The sequence below is a fragment of the Notolabrus celidotus genome, chromosome 6 (assembly GCF_009762535.1).
Source record: "Notolabrus celidotus isolate fNotCel1 chromosome 6, fNotCel1.pri, whole genome shotgun sequence".
Classification (NCBI taxonomy): domain Eukaryota; kingdom Metazoa; phylum Chordata; class Actinopteri; order Labriformes; family Labridae; genus Notolabrus; species Notolabrus celidotus.
The window spans coordinates 24,043,996-24,054,123 of NC_048277.1; positions in this window are offsets into that span (position 1 = coordinate 24,043,996).

Sequence of the window (10,128 nt, forward strand, 5' to 3'; positions counted from 1 at the left end):
TGACTGCTGTGGTGGGACCTTCTGGGATCGTTGTTGTTATTGTGGTTGTGGTGGGATGTTCTGTGGGTGTTGTGGATTTTTGTGCTGTTGTGGATACTGGCTTTTCTGTAGTTGCCAGGGTACTGGTCTGTCCACCTTGTGTTATGGTGGATTTTTCTGTGACTGCTGCTGTTGTTGTGGGATTTTCTGCAGTTGTTGCTGCTGTTGTTTTCTCTGTGGTTTGAGCAACAGTAGAAATAGGTGTTCCTGCAGCTGTTGTTGTGGGACCCTGTGAGATAGTTGTTGATTCAGTCGGGGGTATCTCAGTGGTTGTAGTTGAGGTTGTGGGCTGTTCTGTGACTGCTGCTGTTGTTGAGGGACTTTTTGCAGTTGTCGCTGCTGTTTTTTTCTCTGTGGTTTGAGCAACAATAGAAGTAGGTTTTCCTGCAGCTGTTGTTGTTGGACCCTGTGAGATAGTTGTTGATTCAGTCGGGGGTATCTCAGTGGTTGTAGTTGAGGTTGTGGGCTTTTTTGTGACTGCTGTTGTGGGACCTTCTTGGATCGTTGTTGTTATTGTGGTTGTGGTGGGCTGTTCTGTGGGTGTTGTTGATTTTTGTCCTGTTGTGGATACTGGCTTTTCTGTAGTTGCCAGGGTACTGGTCTGTCCACTCTCTGTTGTGGTGGATTTTTCTGTGACCGCTGCTGTTGTTGTGGGATTTTCTGCAGTTGTTGCTGCTGTTTTTTTCTCTGTGGTTTGAGCAACAGTAGAAGTAGGTTTTCCTGCAGCTGTTGTTGTGGGACCCTGTGAGATAGTTGTTGATTCAGTCGGGGTTATCTCAGTGGTTGTAGTTGAGATTGTGGGCTTTTTTGTGACTGCTGTTGTGGGACCTTCTGGGATCGTTGTTGTTATTGTGGTTGTGGTGGGCTGTTCCGTGGGTGTTGTGGATTTTTGTCCTGTTGTGGATACTGGCTTTTCTGTAGTTGCCGGGGTACTGGTCTGTCCACTCTCTGTTGTGGTGGATTTTTCTGTGACTGCTGCTGTTGTTGTGGGATTTTCTGCAGTTGTTGCTGCTGTTTTTTTCTCTGTGGTTTGAGCAACAGTAGAAGTAGGTGTTCCTGCAGCTGTTGTTGTGGGACCCTGTGAGATAGTTGTTGATTCAGTCGGGACTATCTCAGTGGTTGTAGTTGTGGTGGTGGGCTTTTTAGTGACTGCTGTGGTGGGACCTTCTGGGATCGTTGTTGTTATTGTGGTTGTGGTGGGATGTTCTGTGGGTGTTGTGGATTTTTGTGCTGTTGTGGATACTGGCTTTTCTGTAGTTGCCAGGGTACTGGTCTGTCCACCTTGTGTTATGGTGGATTTTTCTGTGACTGCTGCTGTTGTTGTGGGATTTTCTGCAGTTGATGCTGCTGTTGTTTTCTCTGTGGTTTGAGCAACAGTAGAAGTAGGTGTTCCTGCAGCTGTTGTTGTGGGACCCTGTGAGATAGTTGTTGATTCAGTCAGGACTGTCTCAGTGGTTGTAGTTGTGGTGGTGGGCTGTTCTGTGACTGCTGCTGTTGTTGAGGGACTTTTTGCAGTTGTCGCTGCTGTTTTTTTCTCTGTGGTTTGAGCAACAGTAGAAGTAGGTTTTCCTGCAGCTGTTGTTGTTGGACCCTGTGAGATAGTTGTTGATTCAGTCGGGGGTATCTCAGTGGTTGTAGTTGATATTGTGGGCTTTTTTGTGACTGCTGTGGTGGGACCTTCTGGGATCGTTGTTGTTATTGTGGTTGTGGTGGGATGTTCTGTGGGTGTTGTGGATTTTTGTGCTGTTGTGGATACTGGCTTTTCTGTAGTTGCCAGGGTACTGGTCTGTCCACCTTGTGTTATGGTGGATTTTTCTGTGACTGCTGCTGTTGTTGTGGGATTTTCTGCAGTTGTTGCTGCTGTTGTTTTCTCTGTGGTTTGAGCAACAGTAGAAGTAGGTGTTCCTGCAGCTGTTGTTGTGGGACCCTGTGAGATAGTTGTTGATTCAGTCGGGGGTATCTCAGTGGTTGTAGTTGAGGTTGTGGGCTGTTCTGTGACTGCTGCTGTTGTTGAGGGACTTTTTGCAGTTGTCGCTGCTGTTTTTTTCTCTGTGGTTTGAGCAACAATAGAAGTAGGTTTTCCTGCAGCTGTTGTTGTTGGACCCTGTGAGATAGTTGTTGATTCAGTCGGGGGTATCTCAGTGGTTGTAGTTGATATTGTGGGCTTTTTTGTGACTGCTGTTGTGGGACCTTCTTGGATCGTTGTTGTTATTGTGGTTGTGGTGGGCTGTTCTGTGGGTGTTGTGGATTTTTGTGCTGTTGTGGATACTGGCTTTTCTGTAGTTGCCGGGGTACTGGTCTGTCCACTCTCTGTTGTGGTGGATTTTTCTGTGACTGCTGCTGTTGTTGTGGGATTTTCTGCAGTTGTTGCTGCTGTTTTTTTCTCTGTGGTTTCAGCAACAGTAGAAGTAGGTTTTCCTGCAGCTGTTGTTGTAGGACCCTGTGAGATAGTTGTTAATTCAGTCGGGACTGTCTTAGTGGTTGTAGTTGTGGTGGTGGTCTGTTCTGTAACCCCTGCTGTTGTTGCGGGATTTTCTGCAGTTGTTGCTGCTGTTTTTTTCTCTGTGGTTTCAGCAACAGTAGAAGTAGGTTTTCCTGCAGCTGTTGTTGTGGGACCCTGTGAGATAGTTGTTGATTCAGTCGGTACTATCTCAGTGGTTGTAGTTGTGGTGGTGGGCTTTTTTGTGACTGCTGTGGTGGGCCCTTCTGGGATCGTTGTTGTTATTGTGGTTGTGGTGGGATGTTCTGTGGGTGTTGTTGATTTCTGTGCTGTTGTGGCAACTGGCTTTTCTGTAGTTGCCGGGGTACTGGTCTGTCCACTCTCTGTTGTGGTGGATTTTTCAGTGACCGCTGCTGTTGTTGTGGGATTTTCTGCAGTTGTTGCTGCTGTTTTTTTCTCTGTGGTTTGAGCAACAGTAGAAGTAGGTGTTCCTGCAGCTGTTGTTGTGGGACCTTGTGCGATAGTTGTTGATTCAGTCTGGGGTATATAAGTGGTTGTAGTTGTGGTGGTGGGCTGTTCTGTGACTGCTGTGGTGGGACCTTCTGGGATCGTTGTTGTTATTGTGGTTGTGGTGGGCTGTTCTGTGGGTGTTGTTGATTTTTGTGCTGTTGTGGCAACAAGCTTTCCTGTTGATTTTACTGTTGTAACCACTGTATTTGTAACCACTTCCGCTGTATTTGTGCTGGATTTTTCTGTGACTGCTGCTGTTGTTCCAGGACTTTTTGCAGTTGTCGCTGCTGTTTTTTTCTCTGTGGTTTGAGCAACAGTAGAAGTAGGTTTTCCTGCAGCTGTTGTTGTCGGACCCTGTGCGATAGTTGTTGATTCAGTTGGGGGGTTCTCAGTGGTTGTAGTTTTGGTGGTGGGCTGTTCTGTGACTGCTGTGGTGGGACCTTCTGGGATCGTTGTTGTTATTGTGGTTGTGGTGGGCTGTTCTGTGGGTGTTGTTGATTTTTGTGCTGTTGTGGCAACTGGCTTTTCTGTAGTTGCCGGGGTACTGGTTTGTCCACTCTCTGTTGTGGTGGATTTTTCTGTGACTGCTGTTGTTGTTGTGGGACTTTCTGCAGTTGTTGCTGCTGTGTTTTTATCTGTGGTTTGAGCAACGGTAGAAGTAGCTTCTCCTGCAGCTGTTGTTGTGGGACCCTGTGAGATAGTTGTTGATTCAGTCGGGACTATCTCAGTGGTTGTAGTTGTGGTGGTGGGCTGTTCTGTGACCGATGCTGTTGTTGCGGGACTTTCTGCAGTTGTCGCTGCTGTTGTTTTCTCTGTGGTTTGAGCAACAGTAGAAGTAGGTTGTCCTGCAGCTGTTGTGGTGGGACCCTGTGAGATAGTTGTTGATTCAGTCGGGACTGTCTCAGTGGTTGTAGTTGTGGTGGTGGGCTGTTCTGTGACCGATGCTGTTGTTGCAGGACTTTCTGCAGTTGTCGCTGCTGTTGTTTTCTCTGTGGTTTGAGCAACAGTAGAAGTAGGTGTTCCTGCATTTGTTGTGGTGGGACCCTGTGAGATAGTTGTTGATTCAGTCGGGGGTATCTCAGTGGTTGTAGTTTTGGTGGTGGGCTGTTCTGTGACTGCTGTGGTGGGACCTTCTGGGATCGTTGTTGTTATTGTGGTTGTGGTTGTGGTGGGCTGTTCTGTGGGTGTTGTTGATTTTTGTGCTGTTGTGGCAACTGGCTTTTCTGTAGTTGCCGGGGTACTGGTTTGTCCACTCTCTGTTGTGGTTGATTTTTCTGTGACTGCTGTTGTTGTTGTGGGATTTTCTGCAGTTGTTGCTGCTGTTTTTTTCTCTGTGGTTTGAGCAACAGTAGAAGTAGGTTGTCCTGCAGCTGTTGTTGTGGGACCCTGTGAGATAGTTGTTGATTCAGTCGGGACTATCTCAGTGGTTGTAGTTGTGGTGGTGGGCTGTTCTGTGACCGATGCTGTTGTTGCAGGACTTTTTGCAGTTGTCGCTGCTGTTGTTTTCTCTGTGGTTTGAGCAACAGTAGAAGTAGGTGTTCCTGCATTTGTTGTGGTGGGACCCTGTGAGATAGTTGTTGATTCAGTCGGGGGTATCTCAGTGGACGTAGTTGTGGTTGTGGGCTTTTTTGTGACTGCTGTGGTGGGACCTTCTGGGATCGTTGTTGTTGTTGTGGTTGTGGTGGGCTGTTCTGTGGGTGTTGTTGATTTCTGTGCTGTTGTGGCAACAGGCTTTTCTGTAGTTGCCGAGGTACTGGTCTGTCCACTCTTTGTTGTGGTGGATTTTTCAGTGACCGCTGCTGTTGTTGTGGGATTTTCTGCAGTTGTTGCTGCTGTTTTTTTCTCTGTGGTTTGAGCAACAGTAGAAGTAGGTTGTCCTGCAGCTGTTGTTGTGGGACCCTGTGAGATAGTTGTTGATTCAGTCGGGACTATCTCAGTGGTTGTAGTTGTGGTGGTGGGCTGTTCTGTGACCGATGCTGTTGTTGCAGGACTTTTTGCAGTTGTCGCTGCTGTTGTTTTCTCTGTGGTTTCAGCAACAGTAGAAGTAGGTGTTCCTGCATTTGTTGTGGTGGGACCCTGTGAGATAGTTGTTGATTCAGTCGGGGGTATCTCAGTGGACGTAGTTGTGGTTGTGGGCTTTTTTGTGACTGCTGTGGTGGGACCTTCTGGGATCGTTGTTGTTATTGTGGTTGTGGTGGGCCGTTCTGTGGCTGTCGTGGATTTTTGTGTGGTTGGAGCAGCACAACTGTTGATGCAACATTTGACCCGTATTTCATAATCATAACAACTGGGGGGAATTTGCTCTCTGTTATTACACTCTAGTCCAACTATTGTATTACATGTCACCGTTTGACCAAGTTCATTCAACGATGCATTCTTATTTTGTTCTGCTCTACACTCTATTTCCAGTGGTTCAAGGCAACTACTTAAATCTAAATTGGCAATACTTTCAATAGGTTCCTTATCACCACCTTCTGGACCAACAACAGGGTACATATTGTTGGACCAGCCTGACCAAGAGCACTTCAAGCAGCCTTCTGGTGATGTGGTAAGTTTCCCTGTGGTTGTGGCGGCAGTAGTCTTTTCTGGGGCTGTTGTGGTGGGTTCCTCAGTCTTTGTAGTGGTTGTGGTAGACTGTTCTGTGGGTGTTGTGGATTTTTGTGTAGTTGTGGCAACAGGCTTTTCTGTAGTTGCCTGAGTACTGGTCTGTCCACTCTCTGTTGTGGTGGATTTTTCTGTGAACACTGCTGTTGTTGTGGGATTTTCTGCTGTTGTTGCTGCTGTTTTTTTCTCTCTGGTTTGAGCAACTGTAGAAGTAGGTTTTCCTGCAGCAGTTGTTGTGGGACCCTGTGCGATAGTTGTTGATTCAGTTGGGGGGTTCTCAGTGGTTGTGGTTGTGGTGGTGGTCTGTTCTGTGACTGCTGCTGTTGTTGCGGGACTTTCTGCAGTTGTCGCTGCTGGTTTTTTCTCTGTGGTTTGAGCAACAGTAGAAGTAGGTTTTCCTGCAGCAGTTGTTGTGGGACCCTGTGCGATAGTTGTTGATTCAGTTGGGGGGTTCCCAGTGGTTGTAGTTGAAGTTGTGGGCTTTTTTGTGACTGCTGTGGTGGGCCCTTCTGGGATCGTTGTTGTTATTGTGGTTGTGGTGGGCTGTTCTGTGGGTGTTGCTGATTTTTGTGCTGTTGTGGCAACTGGCTTTTCTGTAGTTGCCTGAGTACTGGTCTGTCCACCCTCTGTTGTGGTGGATTTTTCAGTGACCGCTGCTGTTGTTGAGGGACTTTTTGCAGTTGTCGCTGCTGGTTTTTTCTCTGTGGTTTGAGCAACTGTAGAAGTAGGTTTTCCTGCAGCAGTTGTTGTGGGACCCTGTGCGATAGTTGTTGATTCAGTTGGGGGGTTCTCAGTGGTTGTGGTTGTGGTTGTGGTTGTGGTGGTGGTCTGTTCTGTGACTGCTGCTGTTGTTGCGGGACTTTCTGCAGTTGTCGCTGCTGTTGTTTTCTCTGTGGTTTGAGCAACAGTAGAAGTAGGTGTTCCTTCATTTGTTGTGGTGGGACCCTGTGAGATAGTTGTTGATTCAGTCGGTGGTATCTCAGTGGACGTAGTTGTGGTTGTGGGCTTTTTTGTGACTGCTGTGGTGGGACCTTCTGGGATCGTTGTTGTTATTGTGGTTGTGGTGGGCTGTTCTGTGGGTGTTGTTGATTTCTGTGCTGTTGTGGCAACAGGCTTTTCTGTAGTTGCCGGGGTACTGGTCTGTCCACTCTCTGTTGTGGTGGATTTTTCAGTGACCGCTGCTGTTGTTGTGGGATTTTCTGCTGTTGTTGCTGCTGTTTTTTTCTCTGTTGTTTGGGCAACAGTAGAAGTAAGTTTTCCTGCAGCTGTTGTTGTGGGACCCTGTGCGATAGTTGTTGATTCAGTTGGGGGGTTCTCAGTGGTTGTGGTTGTGGTGGTGGTCTGTTCTGTGACTGCTGCTGTTGTTGCGGGACTTTCTGCAGTTGTCGCTGCTGGTTTTTTCTCTGTGGTTTGAGCAACAGTAGAAGTAGGTTTTCCTGCAGCAGTTGTTGTGGGACCCTGTGCGATAGTTGTTGATTCAGTTGGGGGGTTCTCAGTGGTTGTGGTTGTGGTGGTGGTCTGTTCTGTGACTGCTGCTGTTGTTGCGGGACTTTCTGCAGTTGTCGCTGCTGGTTTTTTCTCTGTGGTTTGAGCAACAGTAGAAGTAGGTTTTCCTGCAGCAGTTGTTGTGGGACCCTGTGCGATAGTTGTTGATTCAGTTGGGGGGTTCTCAGTGGTTGTGGTTGTGGTGGTGGTCTGTTCTGTGACTGCTGCTGTTGTTGCGGGACTTTCTGCAGTTGTCGCTGCTGTTGTTTTCTCTGTGGTTTCAGCAACAGTAGAAGTAGGTGTTCCTGCATTTGTTGTGGTGGGACCCTGTGAGATAGTTGTTGATTCAGTCGGGGGTATCTCAGTGGACGTAGTTGTGGTTGTGGGCTTTTTTGTGACTGCTGTGGTGGGACCTTCTGGGATCGTTGTTGTTATTGTGGTTGTGGTGGGCTGTTCTGTGGGTGTTGTTGATTTCTGTGCTGTTGTGGCAACAGGCTTTTCTGTAGTTGCCGGGGTACTGGTCTGTCCACTCTCTGTTGTGGTGGATTTTTCAGTGACCGCTGCTGTTGTTGTGGGATTTTCTGCAGTTGTTGCTGCTGTTTTTTTCTCTGTGGTTTGAGCAACAGTAGAAGTAAGTTTTCCTGCAGCTGTTGTTGTGGGACCCTGTGCGATAGTTGTTGATTCAGTCGGGACTGTCGCAGTGGTTGTAGTTGTGGTTGTAGCAACACAACTGTTGATGCAACATTTGACCCGTATTTCATAATCATAACAACTGGGGGGAATTTGCTCTCTGTTATTACACTCTAGTCCAACTATTGTATTACATGTCACCGTTTGACCAAGTTCATTCAATGATGCATTCTTATTATGTTCTGCTCTACACTCTATTTCCAGTGGTTCAAGGCAACTACTTAAATCTAAATTGGCAATACTTTCAATAGGTTCCTTATCACCACCTTCTGGACCAACAACAGGGTACATATTGTTGGACCAGCCTGACCAAGAGCACTTCAAGCAGCCTTCTGGTGATGTGGTAAGTTTCCCTGTGGTTGTGGCGGCAGTAGTCTTTTCTGGGGCTGTTGTGGTGGGTTCCTCAGTCTTTGTAGTGGTTGTGGTAGACTGTTCTGTGGGTGTTCTGGATTTTTGTGTGGTTGTGGCAACAGGCTTTTCTGTAGTTGCCTGAGTACTGGTCTGTCCGCTCTCTGTTGTGGTGGATTTTTCTGTGAACACTGCTGTTGTTGTGGGATTTTCTTCAGTTGTTGCTGCTGTTTTTTTCTCTCTGGTTTGAGCAACAGTAGAAGTAGGTTTTCCTGCAGCTGTTGTTGTGGGACCCTGTGAGATAGTTGTTGATTCAGTCGGGACTATCTCAGTGGTTGTAGTTGTGGTGGTGGGCTGTTCTGTGACTGCTGCTGTTGTTGAGGGACTTTTTGCAGTTGTCGCTGCTGTTGTTTTCTCTGTGGTTTGAGCAACAGTAGAAGTAGGTGTTCCTGCAGCAGTTGTTGTGGGACCCTGTGCGATAGTTGTTGATTCAGTTGGGGGGTTCTCAGTGGTTGTGGTTGTGGTGGTGGTGGTGGTCTGTTCTGTGACTGCTGCTGTGGTTGCGGGACTTTCTGCAGTTGTCGCTGCTGTTGTTTTCTCTGTGGTTTGAGCAACAGTAGAAGTAGGTGTTCCTTCATTTGTTGTGGTGGGACCCTGTGAGATAGTTGTTGATTCAGTCGGGGGTATCTCAGTGGACGTAGTTGTGGTTGTGGGCTTTTTTGTGACTGCTGTGGTTGGACCTTCTGGGATCGTTGTTGTTATTGTGGTTGTTGTGGGCTGTTCTGTGGGTGTTGTTGATTTCTGTGCTGTTGTGGCAACAGGCTTTTCTGTAGTTGCCGAGGTACTGGTCTGTCCACTCTTTGTTGTGGTGGATTTTTCAGTGACCGCTGCTGTTGTTGTGGGATTTTCTGCAGTTGTTGCTGCTGTTTTTTTCTCTGTGGTTTGAGCAACAGTAGAAGTAGGTTGTCCTGCAGCTGTTGTTGTGGGACCCTGTGAGATAGTTGTTGATTCAGTCGGGACTATCTCAGTGGTTGTAGTTGTGGTGGTGGGCTGTTCTGTGACCGATGCTGTTGTTGCAGGACTTTTTGCAGTTGTCGCTGCTGTTGTTTTCTCTGTGGTTTCAGCAACAGTAGAAGTAGGTGTTCCTGCATTTGTTGTGGTGGGACCCTGTGAGATAGTTGTTGATTCAGTCGGGGGTATCTCAGTGGACGTAGTTGTGGTTGTGGGCTTTTTTGTGACTGCTGTGGTGGGACCTTCTGGGATCGTTGTTGTTATTGTGGTTGTGGTGGGCCGTTCTGTGGCTGTCGTGGATTTTTGTGTGGTTGGAGCAACACAACTGTTGATGCAACATTTGACCCGTATTTCATAATCATAACAACTGGGGGGAATTTGCTCTCTGTTATTACACTCTAGTCCAACTATTGTATTACATGTCACCGTTTGACCAAGTTCATTCAACGATGCATTCTTATTTTGTTCTGCTCTACACTCTATTTCCAGTGGTTCAAGGCAACTACTTAAATCTAAATTGGCAATACTTTCAATAGGTTCCTTATCACCACCTTCTGGACCAACAACAGGGTACATATTGTTGGACCAGCCTGACCAAGAGCACTTCAAGCAGCCTTCTGGTGATGTGGTAAGTTTCCCTGTGGTTGTGGCGGCAGTAGTCTTTTCTGGGGCTGTTGTGGTGGGTTCCTCAGTCTTTGTAGTGGTTGTGGTAGACTGTTCTGTGGGTGTTGTGGATTTTTGTGTAGTTGTGGCAACAGGCTTTTCTGTAGTTGCCTGAGTACTGGTCTGTCCACTCTCTGTTGTGGTGGATTTTTCTGTGAACACTGCTGTTGTTGTGGGATTTTCTGCTGTTGTTGCTGCTGTTTTTTTCTCTCTAGTTTGAGCAACAGTAGAAGTAGGTTTTCCTGCAGCTGTTGTTGTGGGACCTTGTGAGATAGTTGTTGATTCAGTCGGGACTATCTCAGTGGTTGTAGTTGTGGTGGTGGTCTGTTCTGTGACTG